The sequence below is a fragment of the Rhinopithecus bieti genome, unplaced genomic scaffold (assembly GCF_001698545.2).
Source record: "Rhinopithecus bieti isolate Rb0 unplaced genomic scaffold, ASM169854v2 scaffold_13342, whole genome shotgun sequence".
NCBI classification, from domain to species: Eukaryota; Metazoa; Chordata; class Mammalia; order Primates; family Cercopithecidae; genus Rhinopithecus; species Rhinopithecus bieti.
The window spans coordinates 838,101-859,386 of record NW_016807690.1 but is presented as its reverse complement, the minus strand read 5'-3'; the positions used below and the strand labels follow the sequence as shown (position 1 = coordinate 859,386).

The window sequence follows — 21,286 nt, the reverse complement described above, 5'->3', positions numbered from 1 at the left end:
CAGTGCCTAGAAAGCAGCAAACCCCCAATATCTGTGTGTTGAATGCATGAGAGGTCAACAGTGGGGTCAAGTATGCATTCATGTCAATAACGAAGACCTGATTAGCAGATCAAATAAATACTTCAATCATCCTCAGAAAAAAAGAATAACAATCCTGGACTCATCACATTATAACATTAAATTTTATACGTAAAATTAGGCATTGCAGAAAACAGGAAAATACAAAAAAAATTTAAAACATCTATAATTTTGCCATCTAGTGAACATTTCTGTATTTATATTTTATATACAATTCTTTTCAAAATAGAGATTTTCCTACATTTTATTTAACACTGCATTGCTAAATTATTAAATATTTTCAAGAAGGGTTTGTAATGACTGTGTTATTATTCTATTAGAGTATATTTATTAGACCAAACGTACCTCCTATCCTGATTCTATACATGAAAAATGCACTAAAAAATGATATGAACTGCCCAGCATCCCTCCCACAGCCAGGAAGAGGATAAACGTAGATTTTGAGCTCAGATGTTCTGAGAATCCAGAACTGCCTTCCTCATGAGTGTGGAACTTTATAATGGCTCTTATGAATGGCTGGTTTAAGTCACTCTTCCCTAATTTTGTTCAGATACTTTTATACACCCTATCCCTACTAAATACAAGATTCTTGAAACCAGGGTTTTTTATTTCTCAGTGTTCTATTCCCTCCTCTTCCCACCACATATCGCTGCCCAGCATCTAACAGAACACCTGAAGCTTTCACACTGGGTGACCTTAAATCCTGTTTGGGAGGGTTTGAATTTCAAAAGCCCCATTAAAGCTCCCCATTTCCTTTGTAACAAACATTTTGCCCAAAGAGTACTCAGGGACTGAGGACAAAAAGCAAACACTTGCTTCTTTAGAAAGATGTTCCTCCATGTATACAGAGAATTGCAAGAAAAAGAGAAAGGGAGGGTAGGAAAGGAGCAAATCAAATCATCTTTTCTTCTGATTCCTGTCTGATTCCTGGCTCCAAGAGGACTGGTCAGGCTGCAGCAGCTTTTGGGGACATGTGGTCAGCTGAGCAAACAGTGGAGTATATACGGGGGTGGGTGGGGAGGAGCGGTTCCCACAGAATTTTGAGCCAGAAGAGGACAATGAAGGCCACTGGGAGGTGGTTTTTATCTCTCAATTTGATGTACTCTGATTTGTGAAGTGATAGCCAGGAGCCCAAACCGTCAGTTGTTAGATGCTTATGGGAGACAGGGGGTGGGGGACTGCCCCTACTTCTATCTCTGGGACCTTCCCACCCAGTACTGTGGGCCTCCTTGTCTCTGAGCAGCAGCCCAGCCCTGCTATGTTATAAACTGAAATGTCTACCACCACCTTTCCTTGTCATTATCTTAAACAGTTCATAGAGATGAACGTCTACAATATTAGTTAAGAATTTTGGTATTTTTGCTAAATATAAACAACTTTGGTTTATAATATTCACACAATCAACCTACGCTGATGAAGAATACTTACAATGCACTCTTATATCAGAGGTGGAGTCGTTACATAGTAGTACAGGATAGAAAAATGGAGGGCCTTCAGTCCATTGAGAATTTCCCCCAAACTCTCTCTGGGACTCTGCCTGACACAGGCTTTCCATGGCGAAAGTCTCATTCCATTCAGACGTGACCTGGAACATATCATTTCCCTTTGTGCTGCTTTATCAGGCAGAGGCAGCCACAAAGAACTGGGCAAATATTAGTGCTAAGCTGTGAAGTAACTAATTTTTCCCTTACCTTGGCTACTAAGCAAATGAACAAACCTTATTCCTGTGTTTAAGAAATATATAAAAGTATAAGCACCATACCGACCCCCGCCCCCCGGCCCCGCCCCCAAAAGGCACTCAACTCCCATGCCATGGAAAAGTGTTGTGGAATGTGCTCACATCCTGCGTAAGTTAGAGGGAATTTTCTCTGAGTATTCTGTCCACAGGATGTAGCCTTGCCTGGCCTTGGGTTGATTAACTAAAAGGCCAGATGGAGACACAGTCCCCAAATAGTACTGCATAACCTTCAACAATTCTTTAATGTTCTTGACTGTTAGGCATGGCAAAATAAGACCTTACCTAGGGATCAAAAACAGCTGAAGAGCAATTATAAAGGAGAAAAATCGTCATACTGGAGGCATAGAGACAGCTCCCAAGCAAACTGCTTTCAAGAAACCCATCCTATTCTGGGTTTGAACAGCTCAGCCAATATTTGCTTCTGCCATAGTATGCCAGTCATATATTCCCCTTTGCTGGTCCTCAGTTTCCCTCTCTGTGAAGAAGATGGGTGTGCCCCATTTCTTCTTTTGTCCTATTTATTTTTGGAAGCTCTTGGGGAACATGTATTCAGAGATTTCTCAGTGGGCTTCCATGTCCCCCATCAGGACAGGAGAATTATTGATCCCAGTGGCTTTTATTTGCCAATGTGGGACTTTCAGAGACTTACAGAAGAGACAGGCAAACAACACAAATGGAGAGAAACTCAAATGGAAACATGCATTATATATGAAAACAAGTATTCACACATGTGCACCTGGCCCTCTCCCACTCCCCATGCACATACACAGAATCACACAACTCTACAAATACACACACAGGCAATTCTGAACAGACAAAAATATATGCAGGGCTATTTACACAGCCACACCTGAAATCAAACAGACCCACATCCACTCTTGAATATTCTCTGTCACAATTTCCCACTATAAGGTTAGAGATCAAGCCAACCTTGACCTCTTTCCTACTCCCAGCCCTCTTCTTCACTAAGGTTATGAGTGCAGTCATGGGATCCAAGGATCCAAACACACACGTTTGTTGAGATGTTTATTAAAATTCCAGGTGTGGGGAACATGGAGAATAAGAGAGTCCCTCCCGTGGGGGGTTCAGGTCTAGCAGGGGAAAGAGATGCACACAAAGCTACAAAGTCACATGGGAAGTGCTCTAACTGAAGTGAGCACAGGAAGTTGGACCTATTTCTTTGATCCTGAGATCTGGACAGAAGACAATCCTCCTCCTTCCTTCAGAGGATACGATGGAAACCCAGAGGAATCTGCTTGGCACCAGTAAGCTGGAAGCCACGCTGCCTTCCACCCAATTCTCTGTGGGGACGCTGTGCTGGTTTCAGTCCCTGGGTCCTGCCCTTAGTTCCGCCTGTCTTGCTTGTCCCTCAGGTGTGTCTGGTGGTAGAAGTTGAGGAAGAGAATGAGGAAACTGAGGGCTTACAGGAGCACAGACGTGTCGAACCCATCAGGGAAGGGGTACTCGGTGAGGAGACTGTAGGAAGAGGGGGCAGCAGTGGCCACAAACTGACCCTGGGCAAAAGAAAGCATGAGAAGAAAGAGAGGGGAGAGCAGTCAGTTCTTTCCACCTCATGATCCCAAGAATCTTCTTGACCCTTCTCCTGGTCCTGGTTGCCCCAATTCCCCCATCCAGCCATGTCATGGTCGTCCTGATGAATAAACTCAGTCTATCCAGAGCCCCATATGGGACACTTTAGGCTGTCATCACCATCTAGGGGGCAGTGGTGTTCCCAAAACTGCAAGACATCAGGCACCTGGAGGGTGCAATCGGTGATCACAGACTCACAGGATATTAATGTTTAGAGGTCATCTGGCCGAGGCCCTCATTTTATAGATAATGGCATTGAGACCTGAGCATGGAAGCCACTTGCTCAAAGTCCCACACTGTGCCAGTGAGTTAGGGTTGGTTGCAGGATCATAAGATGGCTACTGAGGCCCTTGCAAGTTGGGAAGCTAAAGAAGATCTAAGGATGAGAGGGCTTGTTTATGGGCAATGCCAAGTCACTGGTATAGAGTGACAAGTCAAGAATAGAACCAAGGGTTCAGCCAAGGCGCCTGGAGCCAATGGGATCTCCTTACCAGTTGTAGGGTGGTAAGATATTGTTTCCACCAGAAGTAGGGCCACATAGGAGGCCACAACCTGGCCAGTCCATAATACAGATACATGAAGACATGGATCAAAGAATTAAGCATCCCTATGAAGAAGGCTGCAGAGTGGGGTGTGGGGAGATAAAGGAAAATAAGTGGAGCTGGGCTTAGCTGTGGTGTGGGAGTTTTCTTTGATGTTTCAGTCCTCCAAGCTGCAGAGAGCACCTCTGCAATCTCTACAGAAAATCCCTGGAAAGACCTTATCCTGCAGAGGTCCAGCATGAGCCGTCTGAAGTCGTGATGATGGAGGGCTGGAGTTATTGAGATGCTAAATGAGAATGTTTCCACTCCCTTTGTGTTCTCTGGGCTGATGGCTATGATGAGCATCTCCCAGCAGCCACCTCCCCATCCCAGAGATGGGTAGCCCAGGAGCTCTAAGGAGTCACAGGGACAAATGGGAGCAGAGGCCTGGTCTCATGGCCTCAGGGAAGGGAAAAGTTAGAGACCAGCCATGATATTCGAGGGATGCAGGTCTCCTGAGCTGGGACTCAGCCCAGCATTACAAGGGCCTGGGGCAGGGCTGTCCACAGCACGCATCACTTACCTGGCTGACTGCTACATATTTGACTCCAGCCCACCCATCAGAGGGCATGGTGCCATGATGGTAGAGATGCAGGAAGGTGGGCTGCTCTGGCTTCGTTCATAAAATAAAGAACACCTGGAGAGGAGGAAGAGATGGCATCATCTCTGGAAGTCTCCTTTCTCCAGACTTCTCCCGGGGCCTCAACTACCCCTTAGAGTGGGACGGGGTAATTCTACCTGTTTTACTGAAGGAGTGACTAAAACTAAAGGTAAATAACAATAGTCAAACACCAATCTATGACCTACTGTGTGCTTTAATTGAGGCTTTTGAAATTCAAACCCTCGCAGGATCTAAGGTCTCACAGTGTGAAAGCTTCAGGTGGTCTTCTAGATGCTGGGCAGGGATGTGTGGTGGGAAGAGGAGGGAAGGAAACACTATTCTACTTTATGTGTATAAAATAATCACTGAAATACCATATAATTGTATGCAGTTTATACTTCTATACTTCCATTTTTCAGGATAAGAAAAGGCACAGAAAGGCTAAGTAACTTGCCCAAAGGCACACAACTAATAGCAAGCCAAACTGGGATCAGAACAGTCTGGCTTCAGAGACTTGGTTCTTTCCAATGTCCGATCCTTGCCCCCCAGGGCACCGGGGTAAGAATTCAGGTGTTGAACCGTCAGCCCAAGATCCAGACACCCACACCACACATTCCCACGTGATCTCTGCTCAGATCATTTTGGCAAGGGACTGAGAAGAAAGAGCCCCTCTTTTCATCACCAACCACACCAACATTATGCTCTTGCCGCACCCTGCTTAACCCCACAAGCCCCCTGGCCTCACCAGCAAGGTTTCTTCTCATTAACATGGAAGGATGGCTTTTGTCGTCTGATGACCCTTGCTATATCATGTCAGTTTTAAAGTTTGTTTAATTTCCCATTTTAATTTTACCTGGAATCTGGCTACTCATGGGGCAAATGCCTACTCCTACTTCTGTGGATAGAAAGCAGGGACCATGGGAGCCGGTGGAGGGGGATGCTACCTCAGTGGCTGAGCGTCCTCCCTCAGCCAGGTACCGGACCAAGACTTTACTCTGAAATTTAGTCTCTGGCATGGCTGCCTGGGCAAACCCACAGAGCATTCTTGCTGGGAGAGTCAGACACCGCCCCAGATTTGGCTGACGGATATACAGGAGCCCGTGGGTCCGGGATCTTACCTGTCAAGCAATTCAACGGCCTTTGGAAAGAGGCACCAGCAGCACACGCTCGCCATCTGCTGGGCAGGAAGGGGAAGTTCCATCAGATTGCAGTCCGGCTGGTGCCACAGCTTGTCCCACCTCGGCTGAATTCAGCCCCAAATCCTCACTGTTCTATGCACGGCTGATTCCACAGTGCCTACCTGTCTGCAGGAAGATGCCTGTTCGCACAGGCAAAAAGGGGAGAAGCTACTGGAGTGACCACAGAAGGACTCTACAAATGTGCCCCAGCCCAGAACCTTGGAAGGAATCTAATGAGCATGTGGGCATCTTGTTTGTTGAAAGAAGATTTTTAATCAGTGAGCCTGGTGTGGAGTACAGATTCTGCATTTCCAGCCAGCTCCCAGATGATGCTGATGCTGCCGGCCCAAGGATCATACTTTGGGTCACAAGACTTGAGCACATCACCAACATCCAGTGACTCAACATCCATATCACCTGGTGACAAGCCTCAGCTACCTGGTGACAGGCTTCAGCTAGAGTCTTCTGTTACAAGGAAGCCTTTTGTTCTGCTTCTAGTTGAAACAGAGAACAGCTAACAGTGATGAAATCACTACCACTTAGCTACCACTCAGTGCTCAGTGTGTGTTGGCCCCTGTGCTAAACACTTTCATATATTATCTATCCTATATTATCTGATTCCATCTTCTTTCAATCATTTCCCTTTATAAAATAGGTATTATTATCTCAATTTTATAAATAAGAAAATTGAGTCCCAGACGAGTTAGGTGTGCCACCGAGTCACACAGCAAGTAACGGGCAGAGCTGAGATTCAGACTGAGGTCCGAGGTTATCTGACTCCAAAGCCTGCACATAACCAGCCAGTCCCCTGTCTCTCATCAAAAGGCTCAGTTGATACCTCCTTGACCTCTGATTGTTATGAAGTTGTCCCTCCTAACCCTCTCCAGGCTTGCTTCCTGCTTCCTGCTCCCTGCCATACCCTCATTCCATGCTCACTCCATCTGTAGTCCACTGGCTGGCAGAAGTAGCTGCAGTTAGCCAGCAGCGGGGTGGCCATGACCTGAGAGGAAGAAGAAGGAGGAAAAGACCAAGTCACAAAGCCTGTTCCCACCATGGTGAGCCCCGACTGGCTCGGGCTCCTGAACACCACCACCCCAATGCAACCTCTGCTGACACTTGGTGAACAACTGCTAATAAATTCCATGGGGTGGTGAGATCAGAGGCGCAACTTGCATGCATCTTGCTGGTCTTTAATTTTTTAATGTGGGCAAATATAGGCTACAACGCCACCCTGGGTGCCTACTATGCATGAAAGCCTGAGATAGGTGCTGAAGACACCAAGGCGATCCACAGGTCTGCCCTATCCCAAGGAACTCAAGGCCTGGCTGAGGATGTGGAAAAAAATTCTAATCTTACAGGTTGGTGCTAGAGGAAGAGTAGGAAATAGCAGGTGTTCCAGGAGTCGGATCAAAGAATAAGGAGGCTTTGGGCAGACAGAGGAGAGGGAGTGGGAGTTTCATGCCGGGACAAGTGTATGTGGTTCCTGGACCTGGGGGCCTAACTAGGAGATTAGTGGGACTGGTGTGGAGGCTCTGACCAAAGGAGAAGCAGGCCACAGAATTGGAGAGACCGAATTGTGAATAAAGGGTCTTGAAGGCTGTTGTAAGACGCTTGAATTTTATCATGTATTGATTTCTTTGACAATAACGTGTTGAATGGCACCAAGCACTTCTCCATGCTGGTCGCTGTTCTGAGCACTGGATCACGTTGATAAAACCAAACAGATAGAAATCCCTACCTTGGGGGACTTGGCATTCTGGCCATATATGCAAAAGGACCTACTGAGGTTTCTGAGCAGGAAGCTGACCGTGAGCGTGGCAGAGTTTTCAAGAGATTGGGGTGGCAGGAGAGTGCCTAGTTGCCATAATTAAATGACAAATTCTCTAGGGCATGCCTCACGTCTCATGAGTTATTGGTAGCCCTCATGTGCTACCAGATAGTATGCTGGGTCTGTCTTTAAACAGATAAATAAGACAGGGGTCCTGCCTTTGAAGCACTTGCTATTTGGGAGGGAAGAAAGGCACATATGAAAGTGGTGACACAGCTGGAGAAAGACCACAGTCGGCGGGGGGTCAGTATATCCTTAATAGGCTCCTAACGTGGGGGAGGTGTCTGCAGGGTTTGCCAATTCCTACTGTGTAAATACTCCCACCACGGTGGAGGGACTTCAAGTTACTTCACGCAAAGTCACTGAACATGAAGTTGCGGGGAGACCCACACCTGGTGCTCACCCATGGGTGGAGTGGCTCCAGCCCATCTCAGAGAGTCCAGGACTGTACCAAGAGCTGGGAATGGCCAAGCAAGGAAACAAATAACCTGGCCTTAGAGGAGTCAGGGAAGGCTTCCTGTGAGGTGACAACTGACCTGAATCTAAAGGATGTGCAAGAATTTGTCAGGAGACTGGGGGACAACAGCACTTCTGGCAGAAAATCAGTGACGTGCCCAGGCCTGAGGACTTGCTGAGCATGGCTGTGTGGGCTGGCGAGCAGGCCTGTGCTGGATGAGGGTGGGGTGCAGGGCTGCTGAGAGCCTGTAGAGGGAGACGAGGTGGAGAGGAAGACAGGGCCAGAGAGGACTCCAGAGGGCTTCGTGTGCCCATGAAGGGGTTTCGCCTCAGCCTCTGTGGGATGGGAAACATCAGAGGCTCCCAGCAGGCCGTGGCACCACCCTCCCTGTGCTTGGGGTAGATTATTGTGTCAGTAGGGTGGAGGATGCACTATAGCTGGGCAACGAGAAAGTAAGAGACGAAGAGGAGTTGGAAGAGGTGTGGCTGTTCAGACCTGCTTCTTCCGTCTCCTTTCTGTTAGCTCACCAACAGGTGGAAGAGATGGAGGAGGAGGCTGTAAGCAATGCAGTCAGGGTGCCTGGTTTGCACTCTGCCTCTGTGCCTTGCCACCTGCTAAGCTACTTAACCCCTCTGCGTCTCAAACAGTGCTATCATGAGAATTAGATGAGCCGATCCTGCACCAATGCCTCGCCTGTACTCAGCATGGGAACACATCTGTGATGATCATTACCACCTCTGAAAAGCTTTTCCTGACATCCTAACCCCTGGCCCAGACACTGGGTTGCTGCCCCACCCTCCCTGCCCCTGGTGCATGATGCGTCCTCTCTGTTGCCCACTCAACACACACTGCATTGCAACCGCCTGTGCCCACACCTGTCTCCACTCTAGACTGTGAGCCTCTGGAGGGCAGGGAGACCTTATCCAACAGGGATTCTGCAGGCCACAGCACAGCCTGGCATGAAGCATATATTGGATATACACCTGCTGAATGACTGTTTGCAAGGTCTGGAAGGAATATCAGATTTGGGGATCAGAAAACCAGGCAGAGATGAACAGAGCCCAGGTAGAAACAGGAGATGGGGGATCCACATGAGGTGGGAGGGATGAGGAATTCTACTCTGGCTTGCCACTGACCTGTACTCTCTCATGTAAGGAAATAAAGAGTGGAAGATTGTAACAAGGATTGAGCAGCCAAAGAGGGCACAGAATCCCAGCTCCTGCGTGTGACCCCATCAAGAAGCTTTTCAATTTTCTATGTAGGAATATCATGGTTCTATTTATCCCTTGGTCACCCCTCCAAAAAAGATCCTAGAACTCTCCAGGAACCCCCGCCCACCAGCCTTACCTCCCAGAGGCAGCCTAGAAGAACCACCAGGCCCAGGTTGTAGGCAGCGAGTGTTGTGCCAGCCCCAGAGGCTCCTGTTGGGACATGAAGCAAGGCCTGATGCCACCAGGAGAAGATAGAAGACATGGAGGAGGATGGCAGGGAGTGGCAATGCACCAGGAGCCAGGAATCCATCCTAAAGCCTAGAGAAGCAGAGGAGAAGTGACCGCCGGGCCAGCCACACGGCCCATTCACCCCCAGTCCCTCCCCACAGGAACTCCCAAGGCCTCGTTCATCCAGCCCTTGTTCCCAGAAAGCCTGACACAGAGGCTGGCTAAGGAAACAAATGAAAGCTCCCACTGGATGGCATTATCTTCTGCCTCCGCATTCTAAGGCCCAGGTGTATTTATTCCAGAGCTTTTCCAGGGCACTGGCCATTGTGAGCACCTGTACGTAGAAGTAGAATTTGGGTCTTGTCCAAACAACCACCTCATCTACTTCCCCTTCCCCTCCTCGGCAACACGGTTGACTGAGAGTCCACAAACTAAAGTTCCTCAGTCTCTCCCATATGACCCCCAGCTATGGGGTTGCCCCAGCATGCCTGCCTTTGGACACTGGACCACCACCTACCATGCACTTTGGGGAGCCTCCATTGGCCATAACTTTGTGCCAATCCTCATACCTTTTGCTGCTCTACTTGGGATTTTCAGCTTCTGGCGGTGGCTTCCGGATTGCAGGGTACAAGAGACATGGATGCGGCTACTATGCAGCAAGAGGGCGACAGAGGGGCAGAGAGGCACGAACGCTTCCCCTTTCCCTCCTCTCTCGCTGCACAGTGCTTGCCCCTCCTAAACATCCCTGGCTCCTCCCACTTCTCACGGGGCTCAGCCTCACCCAGTCCTCCACAGCTTGACTTATACCTCCGGCTTCTCCCAGGCTCCTCTGGGCAGCAAAGAAAGTGGCTCTGGCTGCTCCCGTGTTGTCAGCTGGCGGTGGGTTTGAGCGAAGGGTCCTCTGGGCTCCAGGGTGCAGGGCGAGACCCATGGGTGACCCCATCCTCCCAGAAGCTCTCTACTCCTGTGCTGTGATCTGTTGTTGACCCCAGCCCCAGCCTCTACACACACACGCACACACACACAGGCACTCACACATACACATGCACACATGCACATGTGCACACACACACACAATTATTGAGAACAGGGAGCTGAGGCCGCCGTCCAGGCCCTGGCTGGGCTCCCTGCCATTCTCATGGCCCAGGGGAGAAAGAGAACAAGAGGCAGTAGGGGTGGGAGGAGAGCACTCCGAGGACAAAGACAATGGTAGCAGCTCTGGAGAGAGGGGGAGCACCCACAACCTCAGAGCCTCCCTGAGGCCTGTGGCCCACACTCTTCCCTCAGAGCAAGGACCACCCTATCAAAGACTTGGATGGGCATGTAGAGGACACGTGTCTCTCCTGCCTCCACCAGGATAGGCCACTCCTCGTGCCTCAGATTTCGATCTTCCTTTTCCATCCCTCTTTCCCACTCTTAAGGAGTAAGCGTTTATCTTTCTTAATCTGCTAAGTCTGCACCCTCCTCTAGCTCCCCATCAACAACAGGCCAAGGAGTATGGGGGATTGAGAACACCAGATCCAGGCAGCCCTCTTCCCCACACCTACCTCTATGCACCTGTGCTGATCGGAGGCAGTTACAAAGGTCATTCGTCCAAATAACCTCTCTTAGGCACATCCTTTCCCTCTTTATGAGATACAGGAAAAGAACCAGCTTTCGAAGCCAGATCCCTGAAGGAAGGGGCCTGGCAGCCCACACTCTGGGTCTTACTCCACAGTGGAGTAGCAGGTCCTAGAACCAGCCTCTTTAGAATAGAGTGCCTCAGTTTCTCCTTCTGACAAGATGGCACACTGTGGTCTTGTCTGTGTAAGCCCTGGATTGTCCATGCTCACAGACAAGAAGGTTAAGAGATTTGAAGAACTAGAAGAGGTAAAGGTAGGTTTAGAAGCATGGTGGGCCACACACACTAGTTAAATGCGTGTACATTTGCACATGCTACCAAAGGCCCTCACTCTGCCCTGCCCTTGACTCTATCGGGAAAGATTCCCAGCTGGTTTCAGTTAGAAGATAAGCCCTCCTACACTGTCATATGTAATTTTCCATAGAATCAAGTTGAAAATATTCCACTAGGGCTTCAAGGCTGCCCGTACTCTAGCCAGACCACCACCCGCCCCCCCCAAAATCCCCTCTGATCTTCTATCAGAAGCAGAGATCAATGTGCTGCTTCTGCCACCTCCACGAACCTGGTCTCCCTGCCCTCTCTGACATGCACACAGCCATGTCTACTTCTCTGGCTTTTCCACACTTCCTTCTCCACTGACTGTTCAAACCCAGCCGTCATCCTTGCTGCCCTGAAGCCCCTCCTCGGCCACAAAGTCTCCCAGTCCTCTTTCCCAACTCCCCACAGGATTAGCATGGTCTGTCCCCAGAGTGTAGCCTGTAAGTTTGGTCTTCCAGAGTAAATGGTAAACTCCCTGTGGGACATGACCACACACTGCACTTCACAGATTGATGGAAACATCGGGAAAAGCCTAGGGTGATGTGTCAGGAAAATGAAAACCATCTAGCTCGAAGCTTTGGCCATCACTCTGCTGGTAACTCTCCCCTGTGTCTTCATAAAACCATCCCTCATGTGCAGACAGCACCTTACAACCGATATGGGAAACTCTTGGGAAGTACGCTATATAGCACCTGAGACGCTGGGTGCCATCTTATTCCCCGGAAGCAGCTCAGATCAAGAGAATGGGGCTGTGAATTTTAGGCCAGTTGCACCACAGCCAAGTGCTCTTTCTCCAAGCTCAGCTACATCACACAGCTGCTGGGAAGGAGGAGGCCACTGACCCCCTGTGACCGCCCCCTATTATAGGCCCTTTGGGCTTATAGATTGGATAGATTAGGGAGAAGTTTGTCTACCAATATCCTGCAGCTATAAAATAAGACCATGACTGCATGCTACCATAGATTCCTTCTGATCCAAGCTAAACAACAAAAGGACTCCAAACCTCATTCCTTTCCCTCCTCAGCCCACCATGCTCACAGAACCCTGGCTGCAGCTCAGCCATCTGCTCCCACTGCTGGGTGAGCTAAGCCACCGTGAGGCTGTGAGATGAGACAGGCTCGCTCACCTGAGGGCAGAGGGCTGGGAATTGTGTGGGCAAAAACTGGCATTGCAAGGAGTAGTGTATTTATATACCCACAACATAATGACGGCTGACACTTATTCCCAGACCATGTGCCAAACGCCACTCTAAACACCATACGCATGCTAACACATTTTCTCCTCACAATAATCCCATGAGGTAGGTACTGTTAGCACCTATTTCTGCAGATGGAAAACAGACACAGAGAAGTTAAGTAACTTATCCAGTATCACAGCAATAAGTAGCAGGGCCAGGATCCAAACCCAGACAGTTAGGTTTGGAGCCCAGACACTTAAAAGTGCATTGTACTGTCTCTTCAGTCTCTTAGTGTATCGTGGTTTGTTTTATTGCAATGAAAAGAGCCAAAAGAGTGGTCTCGGTGAACAAGAGGAGGAAGCCCCAGTTTATCCGATTCAGAATAACAGCTTCCCTACTGGCTCCCACAAGAATCCTGCGCAAGTAGCAGTAAAAACCAACATTCTTTCCTGTCTCCCTTCATTCCTCTATTTCTTCCCTCCTTCCCTCCTTCCTTTCTGATGTCCATCCTTTCGCCTGGATCGGACAAGGGATTTTCAGACGTTTGAGATTCCGAGCAAAGCTGCCTCATCAGGCCTCACCAGTCTCTGCGTGGGGAAAGAGAAGCCCTAAGAAAATGGTCAGCCCTTCCCCCTCGGAAACAATGACCCATCCGCCCTGCTTTCTCTGTGCTTGTGCAAGATTTTATTGGACTAGAAGAGTACCACTGCTTTTTACAAGTCATTGAACATGACTGGTATAGATAGTGAAGATGAAGCTGGATAATTTGGGCCGTGATACTTTGGTGTGTACTGGCGGGAGTGCTGGCCTCCTCTGCCATCTTCCGAGAGGGATGTAGTGGTCATAATGGGATCTTTCCTTTCTCCACTGGAGGGGCGTTATCCAGAGCACTGCCCTCTGTCCCCACAGGTCCTTTATATCAGGACCCAGGACAATATATTTCTCACTGTCAAAATTAGGAAGGGCCGTACCTCTCAGGGCTAAATTAGCAGGCTTTCGAGTCATAATAGAGAGATTTTCAGGTGCTAATCTCATCTTTAATTTTATTACATTTTTTACGTATTATGTTCCTCTGCCATAATTTAGTTTAACCTTCTGTTTCGTTAATATGGGAAGTAGCCTGGAAATTTTTACTGAGTGACATGCGGAGGTTGTCAGCATAAATAAATATGTATGTATTAAAGCAGTTTTCAAGCATCTATCTTTTGCTGTGGATTAAATGGCTTATGCAGAGTCACAACCAGTCAAAGGAGTGAAGCCAGGTCAAAGCACAGACCACCCACCCTGTTACACAGCCCCTAAAACCTGCCTCTGTGCACAGTCAGTGCACACTTGGTTCTGCTCATTTCGCAGGAGTCCCTTAACCACATGTTACTCTAGTTTCTTTAAGCTGAAACACATTTCTCAGTCACAACTCTGCGCAGCTATTTCCCAAACTGAAGAACTTATTCCTGAATGTCATCGTCTGGAAGACAAGATGAAATGTGTATGTGCAAGTGTGTGTGTGCGTACACATCCCTGTGTGTGTTAACACAATGTCCTTCAAACTGCTTTCTCTATTTTTGTCTCTATTTACCTAGATCAGTTCTACTTGCCCCAGTTACGTCCATTTCTGTCTACTTTTCTTGCTCACGTTCTCCCTTTCTTTGAGCATCACACACTGGGTCCTATTGTAGGGTGGGAGGATGGGGGAGGGATAGCATTAGGAGATATACCTAATGTAAATGACGAGTTAATGGGTGCAGCACACCAACATGGCACATGTATACATATCTAACAAACCTGCATGTTGTGCACATGTACCCTAGAACTTAAAGTATAATAATAAAAAAAAAAAATCGACAGGGCGTGGTGGCCCAAGCCTGTAATCCCAGCACTTTGGGAGGCCGAGATGGGGCAGATCACAAGGTCAGGAGATGGAGACCATCGAGCTAACACAGCTGAAACCCGTCTCTACTAAAAAATTACAAAAAAAAAAAAAAAAAAACTAGCCGGGGAGGTGGCGGGCGCCTATAGTCCCAGCTACTCAGGAGGCTGAGCCAGGAGAATGGAGTGAACCCGGAAGGTGGAGCTTGCAGTGAGCTGAGATCAGGCCACTGCACTCCAGCCTGGGCAACAGAGCGAGACTCCGTCTCAAAAATAAAATAAAATACAAAAAAAAAAAAAGAAAGCAAAGTGGCAGGAATGAGAACTAGAGGAAGATCAGGCCTAACAGGAAACGAAGGAGCAGTGCTGTACAGCCGCTACTGGGGATAGAGGAGGCAGGGGAGCAAAAACCCAGTATTACCAGCAAAGGAAAGACGTTCTTCTTGGTAGAGGAGTTGAGGGAGCAGGGGGAGCTGTGCAATGGTGTGTGATAGGGAGAGATGTTTTATTAATAGGATACCCCAATATGCTTCAAGGTATTTCATCTGCCAGTCAGCCGAGCTGCTCCCTGAACCCAAGGAAACCTGGCATGATGCATGTCCCCACAGTCCTTCAGGCTGTCCTTCCTCTGTGCTAGGGGGGAGGCAGCCCCAGGCTTTGCAGGTCAAAATTGGCAAACAAAGAGCTCAGTCCTGGCCTCATTTCTTTTTTTTTTTTTTTTTTTGAGACGGAGTCTCGCTCTGTCGCCCGGGCTGGAGTGCAGTGGCCAGATCCAGCTCACTGCAAGCTCCGCCTCCCGGGTTCACGCCATTCTCCTGCCTCAGCCTCCCGAGTAGCTGGGACTACAGGCGCCGCCACCTCGCCCGGCTAGTTTTTTGTATTTTTAGTAGAGGCGGGGTTTCACCGTGTTAGCCAGGATGGTCTGTTAGCCAGGATGGTCTCGATCTCCTGACCTCGTGATCCGCCCGTCTCGGCCTCCCAAAGTGCTGGGGATTACAGGCTTGAGCCACCGCGCCCGGCCGGCCTCATTTCTTATTTTGCCCCGAGATGCTCCCAGCTCTTGATGCATTGTGGGGACCATGCAGAGGACAGGCTGCAGCCCTGTGGCCACTGGCAGCCTTCTCCTCTCCAGTCAAGCTGCTAAGAGAGCTAATTGTAAGAATGGCTCACAGGTGCCTTGGCCGGCACTCCTGCCAGCCTCATGGATGCAACAATGGATCTTTGTGCAGCGTGGGCCATTACTAACAAGGATAACTAAATCATTCATTTCATTAACAACAGGCTTTGGCAGATAATTGTGCAAGAGGCAATTATCAGCAATGCATGTTCCAGGAAGGAGTGTGGTCGGCTGATTTTCCACAGAGCTGCCAGGAGAAATATGAGACAAGGTTGAAACCACCACTGGGCCCTCAACCCCAGGATAGCCACTCTTTAAAGCCTGTGGCTTTATGGCTTTATGGTCAGAACTGGAGATAGAGAGAGAGAGAGGCAGAGAGAGAGAGAGAGAGAGAAAGAGAGAGAGAATGAGTTTGCTTCCTGCACAAAGATTCCCTAGGTGACCTTGACTTTTCTCTCCTATTTAATAGAAAGAGGCTCCAAATTCCATCATCCTCCATCTCTACCTCACCATAGATCTGGTCTTCATGGGCCCACGACAGTAATCTTCCTAAAACACTAATTTTTACCATGTTAGGAGATGGAAAAAAACTCATTGTCTATAGCTTTCAAGTTCAGCTCAGGCTAGTACCAAGATCCTTCTGAAAGCATGGACAGATGAAGAGGTAAACAAAAGCTGCTATATGCATACAATGGACTATTAGTTGTAGAAAAGAATGAAATACTGATATAGGCTACAACATGGATGAACTGTAAGACATTAAATGAAAGAAGTCACACGCACAAGACAACGTATTGCATGACTCCATTTCCATGAAATGTCCAGAATAAGAAAATCTATAGACACAAAAAGATGAGTGGTTGCCAGGGCCCAGAGGGCAGAAGGAAGGGAATTAGGAGTGATTGCCAATGGGTATGAGGTTTTCTTGAGGTGATAAAAAATGTTCTGGAATGAGATAATGATGATAGTCATATAACTCTGTTAATATACTAAAACCACTGAATTGTACAATTTAAGCAGGTGAATTTTACAGTACATGAATTTAAAAACAATCTTTTCTGAACTCAAGGCAGAGAGTCAGGTGGTGCCTGCCAAGTACTGGACTTGTGGGGACAGGGGCAGTTTTCGCTGGCACTAGACCATTGGCACAGTCCTGGGAACAGGGCTAAATAGCCTCCACTGAGGTTTGTGTCATGCTCCCTTCATGGAGTTCTTTGGGCCCATTCACAAAACCAGTGCAAGATGCAAGTCAGCATGAAAAAAAAGTGCCTGATCTTCCTAACATTTCTCCTATTGGTTAGATGATCTAATTAGCTCCAAATTCTGAACGACCCTTCCCTCTATCCCTGTTCTAATTTGCAAAGGAAGGTTCTGAGGCATTCCAGAGTATTGCAGCATGGAATGGCAGCTTTTCTCTAAGAGCAGGACCTCCAACATGCCGTTCATTTATGACCAGTACTCACCCCCTCATTTCCAAATCCTGTCATCCTACCTGACTAATCACTTGTCCAGAATTAATATTTTTTCAAGCATGAATTCCTATGCTCAACTTTGTAAATTGTACAGTATTACATAAATGTTATTTGGTATTTCTGAAACTACTACTATTATTATTCTCAAGGTATATTGGATGAAAGAAGAAAGACATATGCCATCAGGAACTGTTGTTTTGAGTTACAAGGAAGAGATATTTACAAAGGAGTAAAATCTGGTTTAGTGACTCCTGTGAGTAATTGTAGATACATTTGCTATATCATTGGTCATATTTCTCCTGAGTGCCTCTTTGATTCCGCTTCTCCATCTAGAAAGTAGGGGAAAACACCTACTGGCAGAATTCTTTTTTGTTTGTTTTTTGTTTTGTTTGAGACAGGGTCTCCCCGTGTCACCCTGGCTGGAGGTGCAGTGGTGTGATCTCAGCTCACTGCAGCCTTGACCTCCCAGGCTCAGGTGACCCTCCCACCTCTAATAACTGAGGCTAATATTTTTTTTTTTTTTTTTTTTTTTTTGGAAACAGAGTTTTGCCTTGTTGCTCAGGCTGGTCTTGAACTCCTGCATTTAAGCAATGTGCTGGACTCTGTCTCCCAAAGTTCTGGGATGGTAGGTGTGCGTAGCCACTGTGCCTGGCCAGTAGAATTCTTAAGTGATCTTATTTCCTTATTTCATTACTGCCTTTTCACAGTCAAGAAATAGTTCTGATTATTATTGTCTTCTCTTCCCTATTTATTTTATTTATTCTTGTTTCAGTTTTCTGTTTCCTGAACTGAATTGGGAAGGGAAGGAAAGTCATCAATAAAGCCAATTTCCTATTTCTGAATATTTCACAAGACCAGTCCGGGAAAGGAAGAAGTCCAATGTCTTGGGGCAAAGCTTAGGCTCGTCTGTGGAGTTGGGGATCCCTGCAGCATCACCTGATGGGAAGGAAACGGGGCCAGGGATAGGAAAGGAGGATGGGCCATAGCAATGGGGCTCCTGGACTCTGGCACCAGCTTGACGTCTGATTACACAGCAAGGAAGATCATTTTTCTGGGTCTCAGTGTCTTTACCTCTGCAATGAAGTATCTAGAAGAGGGTCCTGGTCTAGGTTCTCTAGGTTGCACGACCTCCAGGCTGTCACTGTGTCATTTCATCACAGTAACGTTGTTTACTCCATATCTACTACCCAAGAGGTGGGCTTTTCAGAGCCACTGTGAATGGTAAACAAAGCAGTTAGTTACCAATAAGTGCACTCTCTCCGGAGTTAGCACAGGGGCTCAACACTGAGATATGTTGGGGAACTGTGGGGGAGGTAAAATGATCTCATCTTCATTGAGCTCCTCTCTGAGTAGCTCCCAGCTCCCAGTTGCTCTGGCACATTCGCCATGACACATGTCTGTTGGCCACATCCGAGGAAGGCAGGGTGGCTGGGACAGGATGCCAAGGCAGGTGGATGTGGCCTGGGGCTGCCAGGGCTTGGTCAGGCTGCCTGGGGCAAAGCCAGAAAACCCAAGTCCACAGAGGTTAGGGGTTCAAGGTGGAATAATGTCACAGGATCCTCACAAGCAGTGCCTGCGTCTTCATCTTCTTCTTGTGGCTAATGCCAGGGCTGGGCTGGGAAGAGAAGGTCTGTCCTTTGGCACTGCTGCTGAAGGCAGAGACCAGGGCATCCAATCAGAAAAGCTCTCTGGCACTACCTACTCACATTTGTGACCCACATCCTCTGCACACTCATTCTGCTTCTGCTCATAGAATCCAGAGAAATTCTCTCGAGGTCTGCTGAGGATGTTCCGAGAAGTGACATTGGTGGGACAGGGAGTGGAGGCTCTGCAGTGGGAGAATGGCCAGGTAACGTGGCAGAATGGAGAACAGCATTGTGGGGGGCGGGGGATGGGGGGCGCACACCATGAAGCAACAAACTTGGAGAATACAGAGCGATGTCGGTGGGCCTAAAATCCACAGTTGGAAAGGAAAAGGTAAAAAAAAAAAAAAAAAGTTAAATTGATAGGCTTATCAATTTAACTTTAGCATAACTTTAGCAATTGATTATGCCATATATGAAAATTAAATGTGCGTGCATACAAAAGCATAATACACAGTTTGGAAGAATGTATACAATAAAAGAGATATATTAAGCACAGCAGAATGTTTCCCTATGGGGTGAGGCATGGAAATGGGAATCAAAGAGAATGCATACATGCACACGTATATGCATGCGTACACACATACATACACATATGAAACAAGACAAGATCAGTTTAGCAACATGAGGAGTGTGATTAAACCCAAACCTCTGCACTGGAGATAAAAACAGAACACTAGACTTGATGGCTGAAAATTATTTTTTGGAGTATGTGTCTAGAGTCAAATGACCTGAAAATCGAATGTGCTCACCATCACAGAGTCCTAGTGCCAACATGTCTCACCCCTATGATGCTACCTTTCTCCCCCGATTTCTTATAGGAAAGGAGAAATACAAGAGGAATTTTGTGGTGTTCCTTTTGCATGCAGCCTCCCTGCTGGGATGGCTCCCATTTAGAGTGGTAAAGTAGTGAACTGCTGAGGGGGTGTCTCCCAGCAACTGGGTGGGAAGGAATGTTTGACCAGCTCTTAGAGCCTGTACTCAGGACCAAGAAAGACTCCTCTGACCTCTTGGTTTATTATTCCTTGTTAGACCAGATTATGAGAACATTAAGATATCCCAATTCAAACTAATTTTTTGGTAAAGACCAGATTATGGGAACATTAAGATATCCCAATTAAAATTAATTTTTTGGTAAGACAACAGCAGCAAAATGAATCCTGACTGCTGTATCTACAGGGACACAACCACACTGCTTTACAAAGGGCCCCTCACATCAGCACCCTGGCTGGCCACTGTAGTCTGTCCCCCAGTGGGCATGCTTCCCAGTATTCTTACTCTCATATGTTTCCTGCACACATTGGCCATGGGCTTAGCCCTGTGACTTCCTTTGGTAAATGTGACATTAGCAAGCATAATGCAATCAGAGTTTTGATAAGCACTTGCATGTCGTGGCTTAGCCTCCCATGGAGCTCTTGAAGCCGAGAGCCATCCTATTAAAAGTTCAGTTACCCTGCTGGAGACACCACAAAGAGAGAATGATGCCTGGTCAGGCCCCAGCTGCTCCAGCCATCCGAGCAGAGATGCCAGGCATCGGAGTGAAGAAACTATTCTGGCCATCCAAGCCTTAACAGAAATCTTGCAGCAGAAAACCCGCCCTGTCCAATCCAGTCAACACACAAAAATCATGAGAAATAATAAGATGCTGTCGCTTGAAGTTGCCAAGTTTTGGGGCGGTTTGTTACGCAGCAACAGATAATGGAAACACTGCCATATGGTAAAACAGAATAAATTAGATCAAATTATTTTTATGAGCTTATTTCCTTCTTTTTATAATAGAGCAAAAAGACTCTGACCCTTTTTTCCCAATGCCAGGTGAAAGGCATGTCAACATCCACAGTTGTGGTTCAGGGAGATGTTACTGTCCCACATTTTGAGTGGGGAGGAACCACAGTGTCTGGTCCATCACTGATCCATGAGGTCCTGGCACACTGCTAGAAGGGAACAGGCCAAATACGGACTTTCAATGATATGCCCAAGGTCACCTGGCTAGTAAATGGAGTCACAGGATTTCAAACCCAATCTAACCTACTGTCTGTTCAGGGCTCCTTTTATTATATTAGGCCACTTAATTGTTGGGGCCATTTCAGAAAAGTCCAGACATGAAAGATCTCAGATTAAATGATTGGCTAGTGTTGTTAACTCCCCACCTGTGTCAGGAAATATGCACTAGAATGAAAATCCCATGACTGGATCAACTTACCTAGGTGTAATTTTTATGGGAGAGAAGAGGCTTTATAAGCTTTTTTCCAGCTTTATTGAGGGATAATTGACAAATAAAAATTGTATATATTTAAAGTATACAATGTGATGTTTTGATATACGTATACATTGTGAAATGATTACCACAGTGAAACTAATTAACATAGTCATCACCTCACATAGTTACTTTTGTGTGTGTGTGGTGAGAACATTTAAATTTTAGTAAATTTCAAGTATACAATGCAGTATTATTACTATAGTAATTATGCTATACATTGGATCTCTAAAATTTATTAATCCTGCATAACGAAAATTAAAACATTATACTCACTAAAATATAATTCCTTATACCCTCCTTTCTTCAGCCCTTTAGTATTCTG

At 47.2% G+C, this 21,286-nt stretch overlaps 1 long non-coding RNA gene across 1 annotated transcript; it reads right to left on the bottom strand.

Annotated features, from left to right (window-relative positions):
• Window positions 1-2,833: 2,833 nt before the first annotated feature.
• LOC108536487 (uncharacterized) lies at window positions 2,834-14,003 on the bottom strand. The gene is made up of 5 exons (XR_001887527.1): window positions 9,399-14,003; window positions 6,686-6,766; window positions 5,707-5,762; window positions 4,511-4,624; window positions 2,834-3,330 (listed from the first exon to the last, which is right to left on the bottom strand). It is a non-coding gene; the product is annotated as an uncharacterized LOC108536487 (long non-coding RNA).
• Window positions 14,004-21,286: the final 7,283 nt, after the last annotated feature.